We start from the raw sequence: 23,963 nt of genomic DNA, 5'->3' as shown, positions 1-23,963 counted from the left end.
ACAGAAATTAATTAACTAGAAAAAACTAAACTAAATTGCTTTTTGGCATTGGTTGCTTAATCTCACAAATGATAGTAATAAACACCCCTAAAGTTGGGCTCTGGAATCCAGTACTCCACCTCTAGTGTGAATTCTGTCACATGCTGGCTGTGGGGTCTTGGTTAAATTACTTTATCTTTCTGCATCTCTGTGTCTTTAAACTGTAAAATATTTTATCTTAGAATGTTCTAATGAGAGGTGCCTGGGTGGTTAAGCGTCTGATTTCAGCTCAGGTCATGATCTCAAGGTTTGTGAATTTGAGCCCCACATCCGGCTCTGTGCTGACAGCTCAGAGCCTAGAGCCTGCTTTGGATTCTGTGTCTCCCTCTCTGTCTGCCCCTGACCAACTCATGCTCTGTCTCTGTCTCTCAAAAATAACCAACCATTGAAAAAAACAAAACAAAAAGAATGTTCTAATGAAAATGAAATGAGATCATGTATAAGGCGTATAGCAAACATTAAGCCAAGTTTGGTTCCTTCCTGTAAGCAGGGCTGACTTTCCATCTGATGGCCATTCCTTCTTACTGTACCTCCCACTACCATCCCCAACTAGTTGTCGATACTATGTAACACACAGGACATAAGGAATAACAATCTAAGGCACAATCTTTCAGCCTGGATGCGCTGGGTCATCTGACTCAGCAAGTAAGTAAATATAAAAGAAACACAAGCCTAACTCCAGAAACATCAGCACTCTAATAAACACAGTGTTAGCAGAGCAAATAAAAACACCGATTCCACCGTTCTTATTGTGCATACAGCCTCTATTACTTACTCTTGACCTTGGGCAAGTCCCTTGGTTGTACCTTAGTCTCCTCACCTGTAAAAAATGGGGATAAATAGCAGACTCTACTCTTAGGATGGTTGTGAAAATTAAGTAAGCTATTAACTACAAAGTGCTTGGAGCGATGTCTGGATTCCAGCTCTACGGGAAATGATGTGAATGATTACGTTTCTTAATTCTCCCAGAGTGGTACATAGCTAGTACCATTGTAGATGCTTGCTAACAAAGTCAATTCACTTCATACAATGGATACTTTCAGGCATTAGGGATTAATCCTTTCCTGGAACCCCAGGTGAGAAGGGACGGATATAGAAAGAGCCCCATAAATGGTGGTCATTACTGAAATTCTATTTAGGGGATAGCGAAGGTACAATTACATCACAACTCACACCCGGCAAGGATCCTAAAAATTCCTTCCACACATTTCTTAACCAAAAGTTTTTTCCTCCCCATTCCTTATCCCAATTCACCAGAAGCTAGCAATGGACATTTTCTTTATGTAAGTAGGAGCAGGGGAAGGATTTCAAACAGTCCTAATTTAATTCAGTATTTCCAAATATTTCTTCTTCTGATATTTGACAAAATAAAAAAGGCATGCCTATGTTAGCAAGCTGTACAGAGTGTTCACTGTGTGCCAGGCACAGATAATAATTCATTTAAGATGAATAAACAAGTCGACTGTGGCACGCCTCCCCAGGTATCTCCAGCTAGGTTCGAAATACTTCAAAGCGCAAATTTTCAACATTCAGCTAAAAATTTTGCAAACCTCTTCAACAGATTGTCAGAAATGACGACTCTAAAGCACTTGAAATCTCGTGTTTGATGTTAACTCTGGATCATAGATTGAATCCCTGAGGTCATTTGAACAGGCAGTAGAATGGAAAACGTATTACCAGTCATAAACTTGGCTTAATTGTCTTTACATCATCGTTTTAAAAAAAAAGAGTTTCTCAAAATGTGCTTCCAATGTCAGTATCATTGATACCTGCCTGAGCCCCGCACTAGACCTGCTGAATCGTATGCTCTGGGGGTTGGGTCCATTCGTCTGCCTTTTAACAAACTCTCCAGGCTATTTTGATGCATGATACGATGTGAGAAGCATGGCTCAAGCAATACAGACTCAGCCTAGTCGGTTAAATAGGCATTAAAAAAAAGAAGTCACAATTTCAGGCAGGATTGTAAACCTACTTTTTCTAAATCAGTGGTTTGCAATCTTGGCTGCTGGAGGACACATCAATGCTTGTGTCCCACCTCCAGGGATTCAGATTCCTGGGACTGGATTTTTTAAATCTCTCCAGGCCATTGTGATATCTGACTAGACTTGGTAATTTATTCTCTCTAAGCCATAGGTAATATACAGGAAAGATGGAAACTATCATCATCTTCAAACTGTATTTTCAGGATTTAACTTTCTGGCACTAGTAGCTTTTGGTATCACAAGGAGATAATGAACCTGTATTCATTCCACTACAACACAAGTGTAAATATTACTTAATTTACATTCCTTAGAATAAGATTTGGCAAATTTCATCAAAATGACTGGATTCATCAGCGCTAAAGATTAGAAAGAGCTAGACTTGCCTCAGAAATAAGACAATGAAACAGTTGATATTTTTCCCCCTGCAGGTTCACAATTTGTGGATAATTTATGCCTGAATATGCAGAGCCTGGCCAGCCACTCTTTTTCATAAAATATGTTATTAAACTGCCTTTTGGATGAGTCTCAGCAGAGGTCATCTTCGATATACTCATTTGGCTTGGTACAGGTTATGGGTCTGTTCCACGGTAAGGACCAGCTTGCCATTGTCCCACAGCAAAGCACCTGCTAGGAAGCTATTTGGCTGGTGTTGTTTCTCTCTACCCCGGGTGGCTACCCGAGGCCATCCCTGCTCTCCTTCTAGTGCGCTGTCTTCACCCAAGGCTGGGACTTTGTGGGGTTGCTCTCTCTCACCCTTTCTGTCCCCTGCCTGTGCTCTCCATGACTTTCTTCTGACGTCTTGCCAGTTTATTTTACTTTCCTCAAGGTCTGGGGACATCTGGATTTGATTTCAATATACTGTCAGCCAGCAAGATTGTTTTTTCTTCTGGACCTACCAAACACACGATTACTTTACTAGTCACAGCACGTGTGTTCATCGCAAGTTGTGATCAGGAATATCTCCATCTACTTCCATTTTTAAGGATACCCTGAATGATACAGGATCCATATTGAGGAGAGGAATAATGCATCTTAGAAACAGGACTCCTTCTTTGGGACCCCAAACCCCTGGGTACCCTAACATTTCCCTCCTGTCCCCAAGGAGGTCAAGAGACCCCATGTTGTCCAGATTCAGCCTTTCTCTCTCCCTTTTGAATGGTTTCTCTGTCCTTGTTCCTTCGGGATATTTCATTTTGGTTCATAAAGCATTTGCAAAACACTTTTCAGCATCTTCAACTGGCAATTCAGTTCAACTGGGGATTTTAGCTTTCTACCCTGTAGGCTCTGGGCTGGAACACTACCCTTACCCTATTCTAGCTCAGGATCAGAGATCCTTCCTGGGGGTAGATACCTAATTTTACAGGGGTATGATTCAGGCAACTTTTTTCTTTAATTTGTACAGATCACTCTGGTCTGAATTTTTAAACCTAAGCTTTTATATGTCAATATTTACCCCAAATTAGATACAAGTAGAATCTGTTGAAGCATGTGTAAGCCCTATAACTGTAAGCAATCTGTCTTGCACATGCAAATAATTGAAAAAAAATCGTCCAATTGAATTGGCTACATTTAGTGTCAATATCTGTAGACAAACTTCCATCTCAATTCTGGTTGATAGTGGGCCAGTTGATTTTCTTTACAGTTAAACTGTCAAGTGTCAACAAGATAGTAGTAAATAAAGATTAATAATGGAGAAAATACATCAAAGAAAAGTTACAATGCTGTTTGTGCATGTCTCCTATCCCTAAGTAACGGGGAAATCCTACCACTAAAACTAGCTCTGGGCCAAATGATGTAATAGGCTAGAAAGAAAATTAGCATCATTACACTTCCCCTTTTAATGACCTTTTTTATTATCCCTTTCCCTTACTTCCTGCCCCTAAAATGTTCCCTGTGAACTCAGCAAGCTGCTGATAAATCTTTTTTTGAAGACCTCCTAGAAATCCTTGATGACTTTTGCATATGAACCTCAAAGAAACTAATTCTAATGATAGAAATTCAAGTATTAGGGAAGGCAGTGGGTTAGATATTTTTACACAGGAGGACCTATCTTATGCCCCTTGGATTCCATCAACATATAGACAAAGTTGGACTTAACTCATTACTTGGCTTATTTTTTTTTTTACAAATTCACTTCGCTTATTTACAAATAGGATGGCTTTGGCAGGCAAAATAATGGCTCTCCAAAGAATTCCACAACCTAATTCCTGGGACCTGTAAATATGTTAGTTTATGTGGCTAAGGGAAATTATGACTGCAAATTAAGTTAAGGGTGCTAATGAGCCAACTGTGAAATGGGGAGATTGTCCTGGAATATCTGGATGAGTCCAACATCACCACAAAGATCCTTTGAAGTGGAAGAGTGAGCAGAAGGTCAGCATTAGAGAGATTTTTGAAGATGCTACACTTCTAGCTTTGCAGATGGAAGAAAGGACAGACCATGGGCCAAGGAATGCAGGTAGCCTCTACGAACTGGAAATGGCAAGAAAACAGATTCTTCTCTAGACCTTCCAGAGGAACACAACCTTGCCCATGCTTTCGTTTCTGCCCAATCAGGTCCATTTTAGAATTCTGACTTCCAAAGTGTAAGACAATAAATTTGTGTTGTTTTAAGTCACTAAGTTGGTGGCCATTAGTTACAGCACAGATAAAATATTAATACAGTAACTTTGAGAAATTTCTTTCAATTCTTTGAGTTTCACTTTCTTCCGAAGTACAATGGGGATAATAGAAATCACGGATTGCTTTTATAGTAACTCAGTGAGTTGACTTGGGAATTTTCTTGTCACATAGAAAGCATTCAATACATACTGTTCCTTACCTCTTCTATCTGCTAGCCCACGACTGACTGAACTGCCACCATAAATCTTGCAATGATCGCTATACTGAGGGCATGTAATTAACAGACAATTGTCTAACAGGTTTTATAAAATAATCTCTTAAATGTATTAGTGTAATTTTTTATACTGAAGGAAAGGGAGAGAAACTGGTATTACAAGAGCCATTAGCAAATACTAGGAAGCTCTGTTTATGCACAGCTTATCATTGGAGGATGTAAAATGACTTCTGAGCTAGTAGATGCTCTGAATAAGCACGCCAGGAATTCAGAGTTCAAAAGATCATTACAAACCATACTTTCTTTCCATTAACACTAAGAGGGAAAAGGAATGCTAAAGGGGGTATTGGTGTCATCAGCTCTTCGAAGAAACAAGAATGTAGCTTGATTCCACCTGTTAGCAGTGGAAGTGAAAATGTAGATGGACCCAAAAATATCTTTTCACCCTGGAGCGGGGGTGCCATAATTAGTCATGTTAATTGCATTAAAGTCATTTAACAACTCATCTCCTAAAAATACGGACTTTAAAAAATGTCTGCAAGTATTTAGATAAATGATAGAATATAATTATACAGTGGTATATAAAGCCATCATTAAAAACCATTGTAGATCTATATTTATTGTTCTAGAAAGATGTGCAAAACATGCTCTGAATTTGGAAGCCAGGATTCAGACTGGTGTACATTGAATGATGCCTTCTTTTTTTTTTTTTTTTTTTTTTTTTTTGGTAAAACATGTGATATGGAAAGAGACACAGCTAATGCTAATCGTGATTTTCTCTGGTGAGTGAGATTATGACTCATGTTCTTTTTAGTTCTACATTCATGAATTCTTCTATCATGAATATGTATACTTGTGTAAAACCTTAAGTACATGCTATTGATGAAAACTCACTCTAAGAGTCTTTCAGGTTGTAAAATGGAAATGTTTTTAAGAAAAAGCTCTTAATTTTCTATATTTTTATCAAGATAAAGATTTAGCCATCTTTAAAAGATCATTCCTCAAGTGAAGCTTGAACCCCAGAAATTTAGAATCAATATCTAATCGAGTCTCACCCTATCTAATAATCAGTTTTAACTCTTGACAACGGCCATTCAGTCAACTTGAATACTTGTAGTGACAGGAAGATATGACATGACAGCTCACTTCAATTAAAGACTGCACATCACCACCAGCCAAATCATATCTTTCTCCTACTTCCAAAATTTGGCTGTGGTTCCAAACTTAAGGTACTTAAAGTCATTTACAACCAAAGCTCTCTTTACTTGGATGCACACCATTGGGAACAAATATAAAGAGAATCTCATTAAAACTTGTGTGTGTGTGTGTGTGTGTGTGTGTGTGTGTGTACGTGCGTGTGCATGCATGTGTGTGTTGGGAGAACAAGAAACAGCAGATATGATTCCTGAGCCAAGGACGTAGGAATAGGTGTGAGGAAAGGGGAAGGAAAGAAGGAAGGTAGAAAACAAGGCCTATATGAAAATATGCTATGTTGATGTTAGGGAACCCCAAAGGTGTTTCCTAATGGTTTGGGGGTATGGGAATAGCTGGGTGCAAGCTGATAAGAATTTTGCTTATGTATATATATTTCTAAGTAATTAAAAAAAATATGAGTATGGTTGACACGCAATGTTACGTTAGTTTCAGGTATACAACATAGTGATTCGGTAAGTCTATATGTCAAGCTATGCTCACCCCAAGTGTAGCTACCGTCTGTCACCACACAACATGATTACAATACCATTGACTGCATTCCCTCTGCTGTGCTTTTTATTCCTATGATAAGCAGAGAAACATGAAATCATACTTTAAAAAAGGGAAAGCAGGAATAAATGTGTTGATTGGTGAAATTACAAGTAGGTGTAATGGTGAGAAATCCATTTGAGGGAGAATATAAGTAGACCGGAGGAAATAAAATAGCGAGCATCGGTTGGGGTCCCAGAGTGACAGACTGTAATTGCATAACCTATAGCATGGTCTAGTTGGTAGATAAAGGAAAGAGATTGAAGGTTTTGAGCAGGTGAGTGACAAAAGTATTATAACAAGGAAAGATACGTTAGTAATAATAGTACACATCACAGGCTCATTCCATTATATATTTGCTTTCCTTGTGCCAGGTAGTCTTTGTAATCTCGCTGAGAGACTGCTACATCAAAATTATGTTCCCATTTTTATAGACGGGAAAACAGAAGTGTAAGGGACTTGAAGCGTAACACAGGTTAATGGACTTTCCTGCTGTCATCCACTCCATTAACAGGTGGCAAAGGGGAGAGCTGGGCTTAAGTTTTCTGAGTCCAAATCCAGGGTGAATCCCAAATCCCATTGAATCACAAGTGCCTAGCTTCCTCTGTGAAGTATTTTATTCAGGAGGAACTTGAAGTTGGGGAGACTAGAGAGGAGAGACAGATTAGAAACTACTAGAATAGTTCAGCAACTCCAGGTACTCGGGTGACTTTCACTGAAGGCATGGAAGGGATCCAGTGATAGTGTGCAAAAGGAAAGTAGCAGGTTGTAGGGACTGGTTAGCTAGAGGATGGGGGAGGAAAGTTAAAAGATGTTTAGATGATTCCAAGGACAGACATACCATGAAAAAAAAATGGGAATGACAGAAGAGCAGCATCAGATAAAGCACCTTAAAACTACAGTCAGAATTAAATGCCCGATTAATTACCGTCTAAGGGTAATTCAGAATATAAGAAAATATTTCCAGCCTTTTTTATATTATTGCTTAAGAGGCCAATTTTGGAGCTAGTCACAGGAAAATGTTACTAACTAATTAAGGTGTAAAACTGGTCCCAAATAGGAATATACTAGGATCCTACTCAAGCAAGATGTGTGTGTGTGTGTGTGTGTGTGTGTGTGTGTGTGTGTGTGTACCTGTCTGCCTTAAGTAACTGATGGGATAAAAATAGAAATGTATACAAAATGCTTTCTGAATTCTAACAAATAAAGGCCATTAAAATACTAAAAGGGGGTCTATATGGATACATTATCCTTGGGGAAGAAATAAGAATATGGCAGATCCTGTATTATACTACCTTGTAGATTCAAAGAAGTCTTAATCATGAATTCAGTTGTATCTATTACTTAAAAACAAAACAAAACAAACAAACAAATTAAAAAAAAAAAAAAAAACTTGGGCCAAGTAACACAATCACCGTGGATTAAGCAACTACCAAACAAGTCAGAATCATGTTTTTCTAGAACATCAGAGAAGAGCCCTTAACCACCGCCAATGTATATACCGTATGCTCCCTGTGTTCCCTGCTGCTTCTAATTCTTTCATTCAGTTTCAGAAATTCACAAGGTAGCTGCTGTATTTAAAACTGTTTGTGGTTACTGTCAATATTTGTGAATAGTAATAATAAAGGGTCAAATGCTCTTTCTACTTCGTGTTTTGTAATTACATGCATTCAATTCACTTTTTTTTCATATAAAAAAAAAAAACACTTTAAAAACTCTAAGACGAGGGGCACCTGGGTGGCTCAGTTGGTTAAGCATCCGACTTCAGCTCAGGTCATGATCTCACAGTTCGTGGGTTTGAGACCTGTGTCAGGCTCTGTGTTGCTAGCTCAGAACCTGGTGTCTGCTTTGGATTCTGTGCCGCCTCCCTCTTTTCTCTCTGCCTCTGTCACTCATGCTCTGTATCTCTCTCTCTCTCTCTCAAAAATAAACATTCAAAAAATGTTTATTGAAATAAACATTCAAAAGATGTTTATTGCAATAAACATTCAAAAAATTAAAAAAAACCTCTAAGATGATTTTTAATTTTTAAAAAGCATTTTAAAAAACTTTAAACATTCAAAAATTAAAAACAATCTGTTTTTTTAAACCACCTGCACATGAATAAAATAGACTGGTGATTGGATCAACACACTGAAAACTTTGGGAATATTCTACTTGAAAGACAATCCTTTCTCTGAACTCTCAAAATCAAATGTCTATCATTCTGAAGACTCTATAACAGACGGTCTTCACATTCACTACGTATATTTGCACAGTGAATATTTAATCAGGCAGGTGAAAATAGAGACTCAAAGATGGACATCTTGAAAAAGGGACTTATTTCCAGTATTTCGACTTTGTCACGCCATTTAGCAACATCGTTTATTTAGAAAAATCGCCAATATAAAGTACTTTGATAATCCATTTTATCTCTTACAGTGTTACTTTTCTCCCAAATTAAGTGAAATTGACATTTAATTGACTTGATGCTTTTTTTTATGAATGTTGCCTTTTACCACATACACACTGGAGGTGGACATGGGGAGGGGTGGTGGGGGGAAGGGCTCACTGGTTGTCTCTGTTCCTGTCAAAGTCATGTAGCAAAAGGGGAATGAAGTGAGTCTATTAAGATAAGGGTAGAAACTCATTCCATTCTCAATGGTGTCTTAACATAAATCAATCAGATTCAGCATGCTTATTATAGTAAGTAAGCTAAAGAAATTTCAGCTGAAATGTCTAAAGGCTAGATCTGTAAAGTAGAAACATATCCGTACGCATAGGAAGAGAAACTCCATTTTATAATAAGCAAGACAGAGTCTGATGTCACCATAAAAGTCTATGCAAAGAATCTTGGAAATGTATATGTTTCTATACACTTATGTGTGCTTGAAAGATATTTAAAAGCAAACACAAGCATCCATTTATTTTACATTTTTTAAACTGGCAAGACTATTCTATTTTCCTTTGGATCCCTCTCTTTACTTCTGAAATGACTCCACCCACAGCTTTAAGAGAAAGTGGTAATCAGTTATTTATGTTCAGTGTTTATTCATGGCTTCACTCTACAAATATTTATTGGACTCCTACTAAGTGCCATGTAGAAACTAAGCACTGGACAAGGAGACATGGATATAAACGAAGCAGCTCCTGCAGTGGAGAAGCTTTATAAACACAAAAATACATAAAAGACTGCAGTGCAGAGTGGCCTGTTCTGAGTGGGTATACTGATAGCTGAGATGGAGAATGCCTTCCGTGCTGATTAATAGATAGACAGAAAGATCATTTAAAAGTTTGCAGAATCAAGATTCAAGCCCAAAATGCTTCGAAGAACTCATATGGTTCACCAAGGTATTACACTGCCTCTCACGAGTCCTAAGGTATTAAGTTCCACCTAATTAAACCTTGCTTTCTGGCGAGTGATTTTTTTGTAACTTTGTCTATAAATGGAGATATTGAATATATTAGAGTCTCATATAATTTGTAAGTCTTAGAAATAATTTGGGTGTCATTGATTAGTTTAAGAAAATCTCAGAGTAGATTTAATACCATGGACAATATCATTGATGTTAAGAGCAGTTTTCTAGGAGCACCTGGGTGGCTCAGTTGGTTAAGTAAGCATCTGACTCTTGATCTCGACTCAGGTCATGCTCTCACTGAGTTGGATCCCCACGTCAGGCTCTGCACAGCTCGTGCTCTCTCTCTCTCTCTCTCTCTCTCTTTGTGTCTCTCAAAATAAGTAAATAAACTTTTTATAAAAAGAGAAGTTTACTACCAACTGGAGCTACAAGTCACTTGGTAACAACCAGTTTAAGGGCTAAGTCATTGGAAAAGTTTGATCCTATGCCAACTCATGGCCCAGGAAGGGTGTCTTTTAGCTTATGAAAGCTGCTTTAAATAAAAGATGGGGTAAAAACAAAAGATATTTAAATTATTAGTGAGTTGATGAGTAATTTGTACTATACCAATACACTTGTGAGAACCTTTAATATTTTACATTGCATAGTATATTAACAACCTTATACATTATACTATATATTATTTGTGCTGCCACATCTTTCGCTTGGTAAGTGATATATATATATATCACTTATATATAATGTACATATATATATGTATGTATATATGTATGCCTCTTCAAGAGACTCAGGCCAGATATTTCTCCCTGACTTCTTCTACCCTTGTGCTTAGGGTCAGACATCACCACCTCTGTTTCCATAACTACTCATATTTGTATTCAGGGATGATATGCAAAGTGTTTATTTATAGATCCATATATTGATATATAAAATAATTTAAATCATACCAATTGCTATATATAAAATACACATATATATTACATGTGAGTGTGTATATGTATATGTACATTATATATAATGTATCATTATATATCATATCATATATCATATTATATCATATTATATATATCATATCATCATATATGTATATATGATATATACATGATATAATATGATATATATATATATATATATATATCATTATATATCGTATCATCCCTGAATACAAATATGAGTAGTTATGGAAACACAGAGGTGATGATGTCTGACCCTAAGCACAAGGGTAGAAGAAGTCAGGGAGAAATATCTGGCCTGAGTCTCTTGAAGAGGCAGGAGGAAGGATATTCAGGAAGAAAGTGAAAGAAAAGGCAGAGCACAGGACGTAGCACGGCATGTGTGGGACTCCTGAGTAGGCTGGGTGGCTGGACAGATCACACTTGGTCAGTACGGACATCACAAAGGGTCTGAATTTTATCCTGTGTTTAACAAGACACCATGTGACAGCTGGAAAATAAAGATGACATCAGATTCGCATGTCAGAAAATCAGCTGTGACAGCAGAGGGGAAGACAAGTTTTTTGTGTGTGTTTTTGTTTTTATTTTTTTAAAGACAATTCAAAAATCACATTTGTAATTTTAGGTAACTATGGAAATGGTATATCTGGATCAGAGGGGAAAGCTGCAAGAGACAAAGAAATCCATTAGGAAAATCACATTAGAAAGAATGTATTCATGCAGCGCCTGGGTGGCTCAGTCGGTTGAGCGTCCGACTTTAGCTCAGATCATGATCTTGTGGTTCATGAATTCTAGCCCTGCACTGGGCTCTGTGCTGACAGCTCAGAGCCTGGAGCCTGCTTCGGATTCTGTGTCTCCCTCTCTCTCTGCCCCTCCCCCACTCGCACTGTCTCTTTCTCTCAAAAATAAATAAACATTTAGGGGCGCCTGGGTGGCTCAGACCATTAAGCGGCCACCTTCAGCTCAGGTCATGATCTCACGGTTCATGGGTTTGAGCCCCGTGTCGGGCTCTGTGCTGACAGCTCAGAGCCTGGAGCCTGTTTCCGATTCTGTGTCTCCCTCTCTCTCTGCCCCTCCCCCACTCGCGCTGTCTCTTTCTCTCAAAAATAAATAAACATTTAGGGGCGCCTGGGTGGCTCAGTCGGTTGAGCGTCCGACTTCGGCTCAGGTCATGATCTCGCGGTCCGTGAGTTCGAGCCCCGCGTCGGGCTCTGTGCTGACAGCTCAGAGCCTGGAACCTGCTTCGGATTCTGTGTCTCCCTCTCTCTCTGACCCTCCCCTGTTCATGCTCTGTCTCTCTCTGTCTCAAAAATAAATAAACGTTAAAAAAAATTAAAAAATTTAGAAAAATGTATTCATTCACTCATTAAGCAGTTATTGAACATCTACATGTGCCAGCAATGAGGACGCGTCAGTGAAAAGCAATGCTGGGAATCTTGGCTCTCACAGATATCCAATTCTATGCTAGTGGGGGAGTGGCTAACATTTACATGGCACTTCTCTGTGCCAGTCATTATTTTAAGCAGTTTACATCTATTAAGTCATTGAAGATAAACCTCAACATGATTCTAATGGGATCACCGGGAATGGAGTTAATGCAGGAATCTGTTTCAATTGAAATTCTGAAAGCAGGTAAAATTAACTGGATTTAGTAACGTGATGGACACGCAGGGTGAAACAACATGACTCTTGAGCTTTAGGTAGCGAGGGTCATTTTTTTCTTAGCGGTTAATAACAATTTCTGAAATGGTTACATGTACCCCACCTTTCTTAATTTTATAGCCATGATGCAGTGCACTTAATTTTGGGCTATTTCTACACACAATAAAGTAAGAGAAGAATTATGGGAACACAGAATGGTTCTTTTCTGTCTCCTGGATTTCTGAAGTCTACTGACCAGTTTTACCACTTTATTTTCAATTTCTGAAGTGGCTCTCTTGAGCTAAGCTTGAGAACACTGTTTTCTGTGTTCTCAACTCAGGCCTCTAACAGTTATATAAGTGGAGTTAAAGGTAGCAGGCGGAGGCTTTACCAAGATGAAATAATTAAACCTTTCTGCACCGAGTTAACCAGCCAAAAAAATGGAGAGCACGTACTCTGTCTCCGCCTGGAAGAATGTAGTCAGAGCTTTCTTGAAACAAAAAGGAAGAGAATCGTGTCCTGGCTTCCTTCACCAAAAGATACTACCGAGGGTGCTATTTTCAAGCTTAGTTCAAAATTAACATAAAGAATATAAAAAGTGTTCTAAATTGAAAAACACATATAGCTTATATAATTTTTCCTTTCATCGTTTTCTTCTAATTTCTTATACCAATAATACTGATATCTTTTGCAAAAAGTAAGTCTTATTGTTAAATAGTGGCTAGCCATAACTGAATAATTCATTTTGGGAACTTCTACCATAACAGCTCTGTAAGAATTCTAAAGGTAAACATCCAAAGGTACATTGTTTCTTTAAGGTACTTATTCCTTCAGTAAGAAATTACTTATATACAGCTCCTAGGCATTGACTTTTTGATTCTTAGGGGCAGAACCAGATGAGTAAATCAGTGACTTCAGTAAGTTTAAGCGAACTGTCCTAAAACAGAATAATACTAAAGAAAATTGTTTATTTTCATTTACACAAACATTTTTGCTCTTAGGAAATGTACATCATTATATCAGTCTACATTTGTGAAGCAAGAAAAAAAATACCTGTTTTTATGTGTGTGTGGCTCACTCACCCTTTTTCACCAGGCCTCACTAAATTTTATTTTTCCTTATTTGCAATCAGGGTTAGGTATCACATTTGTCCCTTTGGCCTCACTGGATTATTACAGAAAGACACATGGCTTTAATACTTATTTTATCACTGTCGTCAGCTGGTTAGACTTGCAGTCAGAACTATCACTTAAGCCTCATATTTGCTAAATCCAGATGCTTTCGAGTGCTATTTTTTCGAGTTACTATATTTAACCTTCAAGTCTATAAAAATTAAACTTCCAGTTATTAAAAGGAAAAAAAAAACATGTAAACTGAGCTGAAGGGACATGGTATTTTGTATTTCCATTGTTTCACCATAGGGAACACTTTGTATTACTAGTTTAACAAAAACTTTTGTTTCACCATTTACTAACAACGAAATAACCTTGGAAGACTTCTTAGCCTTTATTTATTTATTTATTTTTAAATTTTTTTTTTTTCAACGTTTATTTATTTTTGGGACAGAGTGAGACAGAGCATGACCGGGGGAGGGGCAGAGAGAGAGGGAGACACAGAATCGGAAACAGGCTCCAGGCTCTGAGCCATCAGCCCAGAGCCCGACGCGGGGCTCGAACTCACGGACCGCGAGATCGTGACCTGGCTGAAGTCGGACGCTTAACCGACTGTAGAAGACTTCTTAGCCTTTAACCTCAGCAGTATGGAGGTGTTCACCACTTTTCCACTTGCATCCCTGTATTATCTCGTCTCTCCACCCAAAACAAATAGTCTAACTTTATAAACAGCTGCTATGAGAAAAACAAAAGATACTACCGAAGGTGCAATTTTCAAGCTTAGTTCAAAATTAACATGAAGAATATAAAAAGGGTTCTAAATTGGCGCGTCTGGGTGGCTCCATCGGTCAAACGTCTGACTTCGGCTCAGGTCATGATCTCACAGTCCGTGAGTTCGAGCCCCGCATTGGGCTCTATGCTGACAGCTTGGAGCCTGGAGCCTGCTTTGGATTCTGTGTCTCCCTGTCTCTGCCCCTCCCCTGCTCGTGCTCTGTCTCTCTCTGTCTCTCAAAAATAAATAAATGTTAAAAAAAAAAAAGTGTTCTAAATTGGAGACCAAACATAGCTATATATGATTTTCTATTCATCCTTTTCTTCTAATTTCTTAGTACCAATAATACCGACATCCTTTGTAAAAAGTAAGTCTTATGTTAAACGGAGAGGAAGAGGAAAGAAAGAAAAGGAAAGAAGAAGAAGAAATAGAGGAAAGAAGCAAGACATAAAAGAAAGGGAAAGAAAGAAAAATCGGAAGAAAAACGCTGGAATCCGTCAGAGATGTAACCTCAAAAGCCTCACTGGCTACCTGCACGGTCATTACTATGCAACGGGAAGTGTGCCGCATGAATGGTCCTATTTCCGTGAATTATCTTACTTAATCTTCAAAAGAACCTTATTAGCCAGCTAGTGCTATTGTTCCACGTTACCACTGAAACCGAGGCCACAAAAGATTCAGTTACTTGGCTCGGGGGTCACATCACCAGTTACTGCAAAGGGCAGAGCCAGTATTTGTTCCAGTTCTAACTCCGGAGGCTCAGCTCCTAACTGCGATGGAAGGGAAGATAACCAGGGTCAATAGGCTGGCCTTCCTGTATGCACATTTCAAAGTAAGGCATCTCATAATTATGATGTCCAAAATGACCTCCTAATTTCCTCCCTGAAATCTGCTCTATGCCCCCTTGTCTTTTCCATTTCAACGAGTAGTGCCACTGCTGTCCTCTGGCAGAGAAGCCCAGAATTGTGCTTAAGTTCTCCCTTTTCTCCCATAATCCAGTCTGTCAACAAGTCCTATAGACTGAGATCCACAATTATATCAAGCCCGTCCTCTTTTTTCTGTCTCACATCAATCTTACTGCGTCAGCCTCATATTGGTCTCGCTGTTGTCCCCTTGCTGTTTCCCCTGGATCCTCCAGGGCTGCAAGCGTCATCTTCTCAAAACGTAAATTGCAACAAGTTACTCCCTTGCTTTAAAACGATGGGGCAGTAGGGATTCCCTTGGCCTTAGAACAAAATCTAAATCATTGTCCTGGGTTATAAGGCTCTGCACCATCAGGCTCCAGTCTAGCTCTCCAGCATCGTCTTGCGTGACACTCTGTTTGTTAGCTAAGCTCCAGGCAAGTTGATGTTCTTCCGGTCACTTGAGCACACAGAGCTCAGTGCCTTCGCACATGCTCCGTCTCCCCCCCCCCCCCCCCCCCCCCCCCCGTGCTTGGAACATTTCTTCCTCCCTTTTTCCGGTGGCAGCTTCATTCCATCCTAAATGTAAGCCTAAATATCACCTCTCAAAAGCCATTCCTGACAGCTGCATCTCTAACTTGGATTAAATGATAACCTCCTTAATGTGGTAAACACTGTATAAAAGTTTTATCGGTCTATTATTTTATCATCTGAGCCTATTGGAACCTCAGGTCAAAGATCACGACAGTTATGCTCATCCCTGTTTTCCCTGGATCCCGCAGACGTCTGAAACATGGGTGCTCCAAAAATGCTTGTTGCCTAATTCAATAAATAAATGAGTAGGGGACCTCTTTTTCACAAGTAGGTTTTGTCACAGAAGCTCTGACCCTTTTTTTTACACTGCATTGTGATTCTCTTTGTACTGTCGTAGGCTCAAGCGAATATAGGACCATACCAATGACAACGATGTACTACACCATTGAATACTACCTTCTATTTTGCCCAGCCACCCAGAGCAAACTTAAAGAGAAAGAATAAGATAGAGTTGAGCTCTGTAATATATACCACGAATAAATATTTGATGTGAGATTATGACCTTTTAATAACCTGTGAAAGATTTTCTTAGTTTTAAAAGGTGACTATCATCGCTTTTGAGAGTAAATACAGAATCACGCTAAGCCTCTAGAAACGTGACTAATAAGGATTCATATTCACCAAAAGATTGAACAATTTAACAAAAGTTGCCCTTAAATTAAAGCCAGTTAAACAGTATACCCACGTGATGTATAATTTTGAAACGAACCTAACCAATAGTAACCGATAACATTTAGTTTATATTTTTCTATCGAAAAGGTATGACTTCTTTCATGGACACAGTACAGGTACCTAACAGCCATGCTTCTCAAGGCAGGCCTCTGGAATAGAAAGACCTCGATGATCTGAACAATTCTAAACTGCTCGTTGAAAAGAGAAAGGCTTCCAAACTTTGACCATAGTAGCCAACAGCCCTTGCCAGGCCCTGTATCCTAGTAGATCTTATGCCCTCTCGCAGATTAGAAATATTTGTCTCGGTGCCTGACGTTACTTCATCTTCTTATTATAACTCCCTAAGGCACCAGTGTCTTTCCTCTGGTTCTCATGTCACTAGCGATTAATTTTATTGCCAAAGAATGCTTGCTTTTCTCTCTAAGCTGAATGTGTCTGTATAATCTTTTAATGCTTGTACTCAAACCTCCTTTTCCGACTTACTGCACTTAGTTGTATTTTTCCAGCCTTTGCTTTAAATTCCAGCTACGTGTCCGTAATGACTTTGCCTCACACCCTGAGTTACTGGTCACTTTCAGGCAAAATCGTGTGCTCCTTCTAACTAGAATGACGAGCTCCAGTCTCCTTGTGTCTGAGTATTCAGTCATCAAATATGGAATAAAAATCTGAAAGCCGTGTCCTTAACTGACATTTCATATAAAGAAATGACTTTGCAGCTCTATTATGTCAAGATGCTATTTATATCTTTCAATAGCGTATGAATTAAAGATCTTGGCGAACGAAATATTGGGCACCAAAAGACATGCTCAAAGACGGAGGCAACAAATGTCTGGCTCTGGACCAGATACGTTACAATGGCCAACACGGGTATCATATCCGATGTCCCAGTTTTACTGCCAAACCAGGAGACGGAACTCTCTCAGACTGTGCTCCCAAGTCACATGCGAGTTCAAGTGAGGAAGCAGCAAACCAATTTTCACAATGGAGAAAAAACTAGGGCTCCTCCTACGGGGTATGTCAAGCCAGACAGATGATCACATATCCCACTGCTTTCTTATGCCCATCGAGAAACGTCTTGGATCTGATGCTGCGGGCTTGAGACTTAAAACAAACATATAAACAAGAAACTAATAAAAAGTTATGTAATGACATTTCAGTGAGGACTGAGGATACTTTCTTTCTACTTCTCTGCCTGGCCTAATGTCTATCACATGAGGCAAAAAAATTGGGGTAACTAAAAATACCTGAGTTAGTGGTGCTGACTTTAAAATTACACTGATTTAGGGGCCCCTGGGTGGCGCAGTCGGTTAAGCGTCCGACTTCAGCCAGGTCACGATCTCGCAGTCCGTGAGTTCGAGCCCCGCGTCAGGCTCTGGGCTGATGGCTCAGAGCCTGGAGCCTGTTTCTGATTCTGTGTCTCCCTCTCTCTCTGCCCCTCCCCCGTTCATGCTCTGTCTCTCTCTGTCCCAAAAATAAATAAACGTTGAAAAAAAATTAAAAAAAAATAAAAAATAAAAAATAAAAAAAAATAAAATTACACTGATTTATAGAAAATGTCTACTACCCTTTAAATTTTAAAGGCATTCCATAGTTTATATAATATACTGACAACTTTTTGTTTTCTGAAAAGAATTCTTTAAGAATAGCATGAGCTCCAGGGGTGTCTGGGTGGCTCAGTAGGTTGAGTATCAGTCTTCGGCTCAGGTCATGATCTCGCGGTTTGTGGATTCGAGCCCCATCTCGGGCTCTGTACTGACAGCTCAGGGCCTGGAGCCTGCTTCGGATTCTGTGTCTCCCCCTCTCTCTCTCTCTCTGCCTGTCCCCCACTCGCACTCTGTCTCTGTCTCTCTCTGTCAAAAATAAATAAACATTAAAAAAAAAAAGAAGAAGAAGAAAAACATGAGCTCCAATCTGGTGGTTCCTGGGAATCTGGGAATCTCCTCTGTCTTAAGTATATTTCACTGAAGGTTCCAAAGGAATTTTCACAGCAGTTGGTTTCATGTGTTTAAAATTGTGAAAGCTTGGGGCGCCTGGGTGGCGCAGTCGGTTAAGCGTCCGACTTCAGCCAGGTCACGATCTCTCAGTCCGTGAGTTCGAGCCCCGCATCAGGCTCTGGGCTGATGGCTCGGAGCCTGGAGCCTGTTTCCGATTCTGTGTCTCCCTCTCTCTCTGCCCCTCCCCGGTTCATGCTCTGTCTCTCTCTGTCCCAAAAATAAATAAACGTTGAAAAAAAAAAAAAAATTTAAAAAAAAAAATAAAATTGTGAAAGCTTTACTAAAAATCTTTCTTGGTGCCACAGGGATTTAAGTTAATGCTAGGATGGGGGATGCTCTAAAGGAATGCCAAGGTCCACTGGTAATTGTTTAGAGGGAGTTTTCTTAGAATATGATGTAATTGATCTTTATGTAAAAAGGGAGCTTCTTTTTCCCATTTATCTATTCATTCATTTTCATATCTGTTAACTACTAGCCCTTGTTTTCAACCCTGGGGAGGCACTGTGCTACAAACATTAATGACACCTTTTTTGATCTGAAGGAGTTCCTTCTCTACAATGGAGGTCTTTACATTAGCAAATCATCAGAATACACCATTGTTGTTGTACCTCAGGGTAGCAGTAGAAGCACAAAGAAGGGCACGGCTAACTTAGTCATCATGACCTTGGGAGCAGTTCTGGAGATGAAATGCCACTTAGCCAGGTGTTGAAGAGTGGGAAGGTCATTAGGGTTGAGGGCAGGACATGCCTGGAGGAGCAAGTGAGACCAGCTTTCGCATCACAACAAAGAGCTAGAAAAGTTCTTTGGAGAAAAGACTAAAAAGGGACAGATGCATTTGCATGTTAGAATACTTGCAGACCGTTGAAGGCTGGGATGAAATCAGATAAGAATATGTTCCAGTAGGAACAAGATAAAAGAATACTTGCTTTCGTCTTCTGCTAAAATGCTGGAGCACTAGCTCTCCAATCAGACTTCAAAGAGGCGATTATCAAAGGAGGATGTCTTTTCCAGGTCTGTAGTATTATTGTATTGAGCTCCCCTCAGGGTGACAGAGAGGATGAAGCAGAAAGGAATGAAAGACGGGTTAGCTAAACCCACATGTGATTGCTACATGGCACCTTAGCTGCAGCCCGTAAGGAGAGCACATTTCATAACTTCCGAGTTTGACCTTATAAACTGTAAGTGACAATCTGCAACTACATAGGATATCCCTGGCCCCAGAGTACCTGGATGGATGGCCTTTTGATGTACTATTCTCATATTCTTTACTAATATTCCAAAAAACATATTTAATTACTAAATGATCATTTTAAGAATTACACTCTGATGGACTCTACCACTTAAAATTTTAAGGACTGCATTAAATTTTAAGGACTGCCATTACTGAAAAGCTCTTTATGTTTATTGGTCATGGAGAATAATTTCTGCTATTTGAGTACACGGTGACATTAGTATGCCTGTAAGGTTTTTGCTTCGGTCGAGCCGTGTCTTCAGTGGAATACTGCACCCTGTATGGCTCTAACTACATATTCGCAGGTTTTTGCAAAGCGTTTTCTCACTTTGTAGCTTCACAAACATTACAGAAATATACCTGTTTCATCATAACTCATATATTTGGTATTTTTAAAATTTCTTCACAATTTAATTGATAAAATAAGTAAAAAAATAGCAGATAAGTTAAGTAAAATTAGATAAAATAAGTAAAAAATCAACTGTAAGGTTGATTTGATTTGTGCTTATTTGAACTCTAGAAAGGCTATATATTTTTACATGTAATTTTAAAAAGAATTACAGTATGACATCAAAAAAGAATACTGTAAGTTTGAGTACACAGAGCCATTAAGAATTCTAAAATAAAAATTCACATTTCGTAAGAGACAAAACTTTTGTCTGTGGACACATCTACTCTGATTTCATTCTCACCTACTAAGCATTCCTAAAACCCTGGTCAGGAAAACCCGGAAAACACTGAGTTAACACCCCTCCTCGCTTATCCTGAGTAAGTATAGAAGTTACTGCTTGCAGAAAGGATCCTGGGATTCAAATTGGCCTCTAGTTGCCTGGTTATGACACTTGAGGAAAGTGCCTATTTCTGTGACTCAGTTTCCTCATCTGCCAAAAAAGAATAGTAATGTTTTTGTTTGTTTTTACTAAGCTGACAGGAATGCTATGAAGACAAAATTGCATAAACCATAATAAGTCATATATAAGGTTTAAGATCTGATTGAAAGAATCCTAAAATATAAGAATCTGTGTGTGTGTGTGTGTGTGTGTGTGTGTGTGTGTGTATTACATGCACAACCAACATTCATTTATTAAATCCAAACACAGTAGAACTCCCTGAGGTAAAATCCTGAAATTATCTATTCTTCAAATAAAGTCCTCTCAGCCCTGTCATTTGGTAACAGCCCCAAACTAAAAATCCCATCCCATTAGTGATGGGTGGTCCTAATCCATTCCTACATCATAACAAGATTTCTGTGGCTAGCCAGTGTCTTATGATAATATAATTAAATCTGAAACAAGGGCTTTTAGCTTTCTGCTTTCCTAAATCTCTTCTTGACTCCTGAAAGCAAAAGTTATATTTTATTTATTTTTTGGTTATTCAAGGACTATGTTTGCTCCAGTAATTTCCTTAGTCACTGTCCTAAAAAGCAATCTTGAGGACTTGGAGGAGGTGAATTTAGAGGACTGGAAAGAGAATTGGAGTAGACATTTCCTAATTTTATGGCCTGGTGCCTTAACTGGCCTCCCAGATGTGAAATACTGGAGGCATTTTGTGTATTTCGTGGAGAAGCTTTATCGTTACGCTTCCTATCGTTGTATAAAAGAGGTGATAATACATCACTACAGCTGAAGTTGATAGTCAAACCCACTAGTCCAAAAAGTATGTCATCACCTAGATGGGAAGAATAAGTTACTCTTGAGAGAGGTCTGTTACTTCCTGGACAGATGGATGCATTTGGAGAAGTTACCTATCTTTTCCGAGACCCAGATCACTCCCACCAAACAACAAGAATAGTGCTTGTTCATAAGATTCAAGTACTTTCCATAATTCCTGAGGAATACATATCTTTGAAAAGTGTCAAAACATATTATGTATGTGTCTTCATACACATGTATTGTATTACATGAAACGTATATGTTAAACTTGAAGATTTTGAAAATAAAGGTTCATGTTACAGTCTATAAACATAGATTTTTTCTGGAGTATATTTTAATTAAAATTATTGACTGTCTTACCAAGATATATCTTGGTAAGACAGTCAATAATATAGCGTATAACATATAATATACTGTATAATGGATATATTGCATGTAACTGAGTCAAAAAAATCAAAATTCTTAGTTTAATATTATTTTTACAGAAAAGAGAGATATCTTTATTTTCTCTCTTTCCACAAATACTGCAAATATTTTTTTTATTTCTCTTTGGCAAAATACCTCACACTTCCCAGAGAAGTAATTTCATTCAAGATACTCTTTAAGTTAAATAGTATTGCACTTCTCATTCAAATATTAGAGTATTTTACAAGACAATGCAAAACCCCTACAAAAATAAGTATCATATTAAAATAATTTTGAAATATATATATGAATTTTTATTTTTTCTATAATCCTGAGGTTTTCTGTGTTTATTCTGCTAGAGGGAAGTTTTCTTATATCAGGTGAATTAAGATACATTCTGTTCCATAGATAGTTTGCCAGAATCTGCCTAAGCCCCATAAGTAACGCCATGTCAACGGTGAGAAGAAGGGTCAAGAACATTATCTCTGGAATTTTTCTCTCTCACATGAAACTCCAGCTCTAAAAAAGCCCCCGAAATGATTTATTTTCCATTTCCATAAACACAATCCTTAGACGCACAGCCACATTTTCAGCAAATCCAAAAATAAACTCAGTTTCTTCAGCTAGCCATTCCTCGCTTACTATCTTGAAATATGATACAGCATAATGTTTTCTAAAGTTTAAATACAAATCAAAATTTTAAAGTAAATGTTACCATTCCATTAACTAGGGAGAGAAATGTGCCAAATAATAGAGCAGCAGTATCAGACCGAGACTATAATAACTGAGGGAAAAAAGCAAAATATTAAAAAAGCAAAAGCTAGGGGCACGTGGGTGGCTCAGTCAGTTAAGCGTCCAACTCCTGATTTTGGCTCAGGTCACGATCTCACAGTTCATGAGTTCGGGCCCGGCAATGGGCTCTGTGCTAGCTGTGCGGATCCTGCTTGGGATTCTCCGTCGCCCTCTCTCTGCCCCTCCCCCTCTCTCTGCCCCTCCCCAGCATGCACGTGCTCTTTCTCAAAAACAAATAAATGATTTTTATTTTAAAGTAAAAACTATAATATCTGAGAATTGTAACCATTTGCTTTCAAGCCTTTTTTGGCAATTTTAAAGAAAATCATACTTTTCCTATTGAGGTATATTCAGTCATTCCAAGTGACAAACACGGGGCCTTGAACCAATAACTTAGTCTTTAAATTTTGATCTACTACACAGATTTACTTCTGAGTTCCACTCTAAAGTTTACTGACAGTAGGATTTCCCATTTGAGCATCAAGATTCAATAAACACATTATTTTTTATAAATTGGCATCCTTCTTAGAATTGGTTTCATACTAAGATTTCTTTTATCAACACAAAGAATATTAAACTATGATTTGGTTACTATAAAAACAAAGGCATCACATTTATTAAACATCTGGACTGTAGGGAAAATCACATAGTTGAACCCAAATTAACACACTTTTTTGCCTCTCTGGCATGTATTCGACAGATGTCATTTTTCAAGGCTGTGATCGATCACATTACGCCCAATGATATTTTAAACAAATGGCCATTTAACGCTTCAAAAAATATGGAGGATAAACATGTCATCTTTTTGAGATAGATGACATAATTATGTACTTTAAAAAAAACCATCATTAGGGGTGCCTGGGTGGCTCAGTTGGCTAAGCGTCCGACTTCGGCTCAGGTCAAGATCTCGAGGTTCTTGAGCTCCAGCCAGGCGTCGGGCTCTGTGCTGACAGCTCAGAGCCTGGAGCCTGCTTCGGATTCTGTGTCTCCCTCTCTCTCTCTGCCCCTCCCCGACTCATGCTCTGTCTCTCAAAAATGAATAAACATTTTTTAAAAAGTTTTCTTTTTAAAGCATCATTAGAAAATAGATGACTGGACCCGAATCCTTTCTTTTTCCCTCCTTCTTCTCTTACACACATACTCCCACCCCCACTTCCTGTGTCTTGTTCACACAACACATGTACTTCCTGAGGTTCTTTCGCTTCTCCTGAGAGCATGAGAGAACAGAACATCTTTATGATTAATCTAGAAGTGGCCAGTTTTTCTCCCAGCCTGTGGGATCAGGAAGAGAACAGAAAAGAGAGT

The 23,963-nt window shown here is 38.6% G+C and overlaps 1 protein-coding gene across 2 annotated transcripts in view; it reads right to left on the bottom strand.

Moving 5' to 3' along the window:
- The window catches only part of FREM2 (FRAS1 related extracellular matrix 2), a 168,884-nt gene that overhangs the window by 133,432 nt on the left and 11,489 nt on the right, over positions 1–23,963 (bottom strand). The gene's annotated exons all lie outside the window — the stretch shown is intronic.

The sequence above is a fragment of the Leopardus geoffroyi genome, chromosome A1, assembly GCF_018350155.1.
Source record: "Leopardus geoffroyi isolate Oge1 chromosome A1, O.geoffroyi_Oge1_pat1.0, whole genome shotgun sequence".
Classification (NCBI taxonomy): Eukaryota; Metazoa; Chordata; class Mammalia; order Carnivora; family Felidae; genus Leopardus; species Leopardus geoffroyi.
Note: the sequence above shows the minus strand (reverse complement) of the source record. Positions and strands in the feature narration are given on the sequence as shown.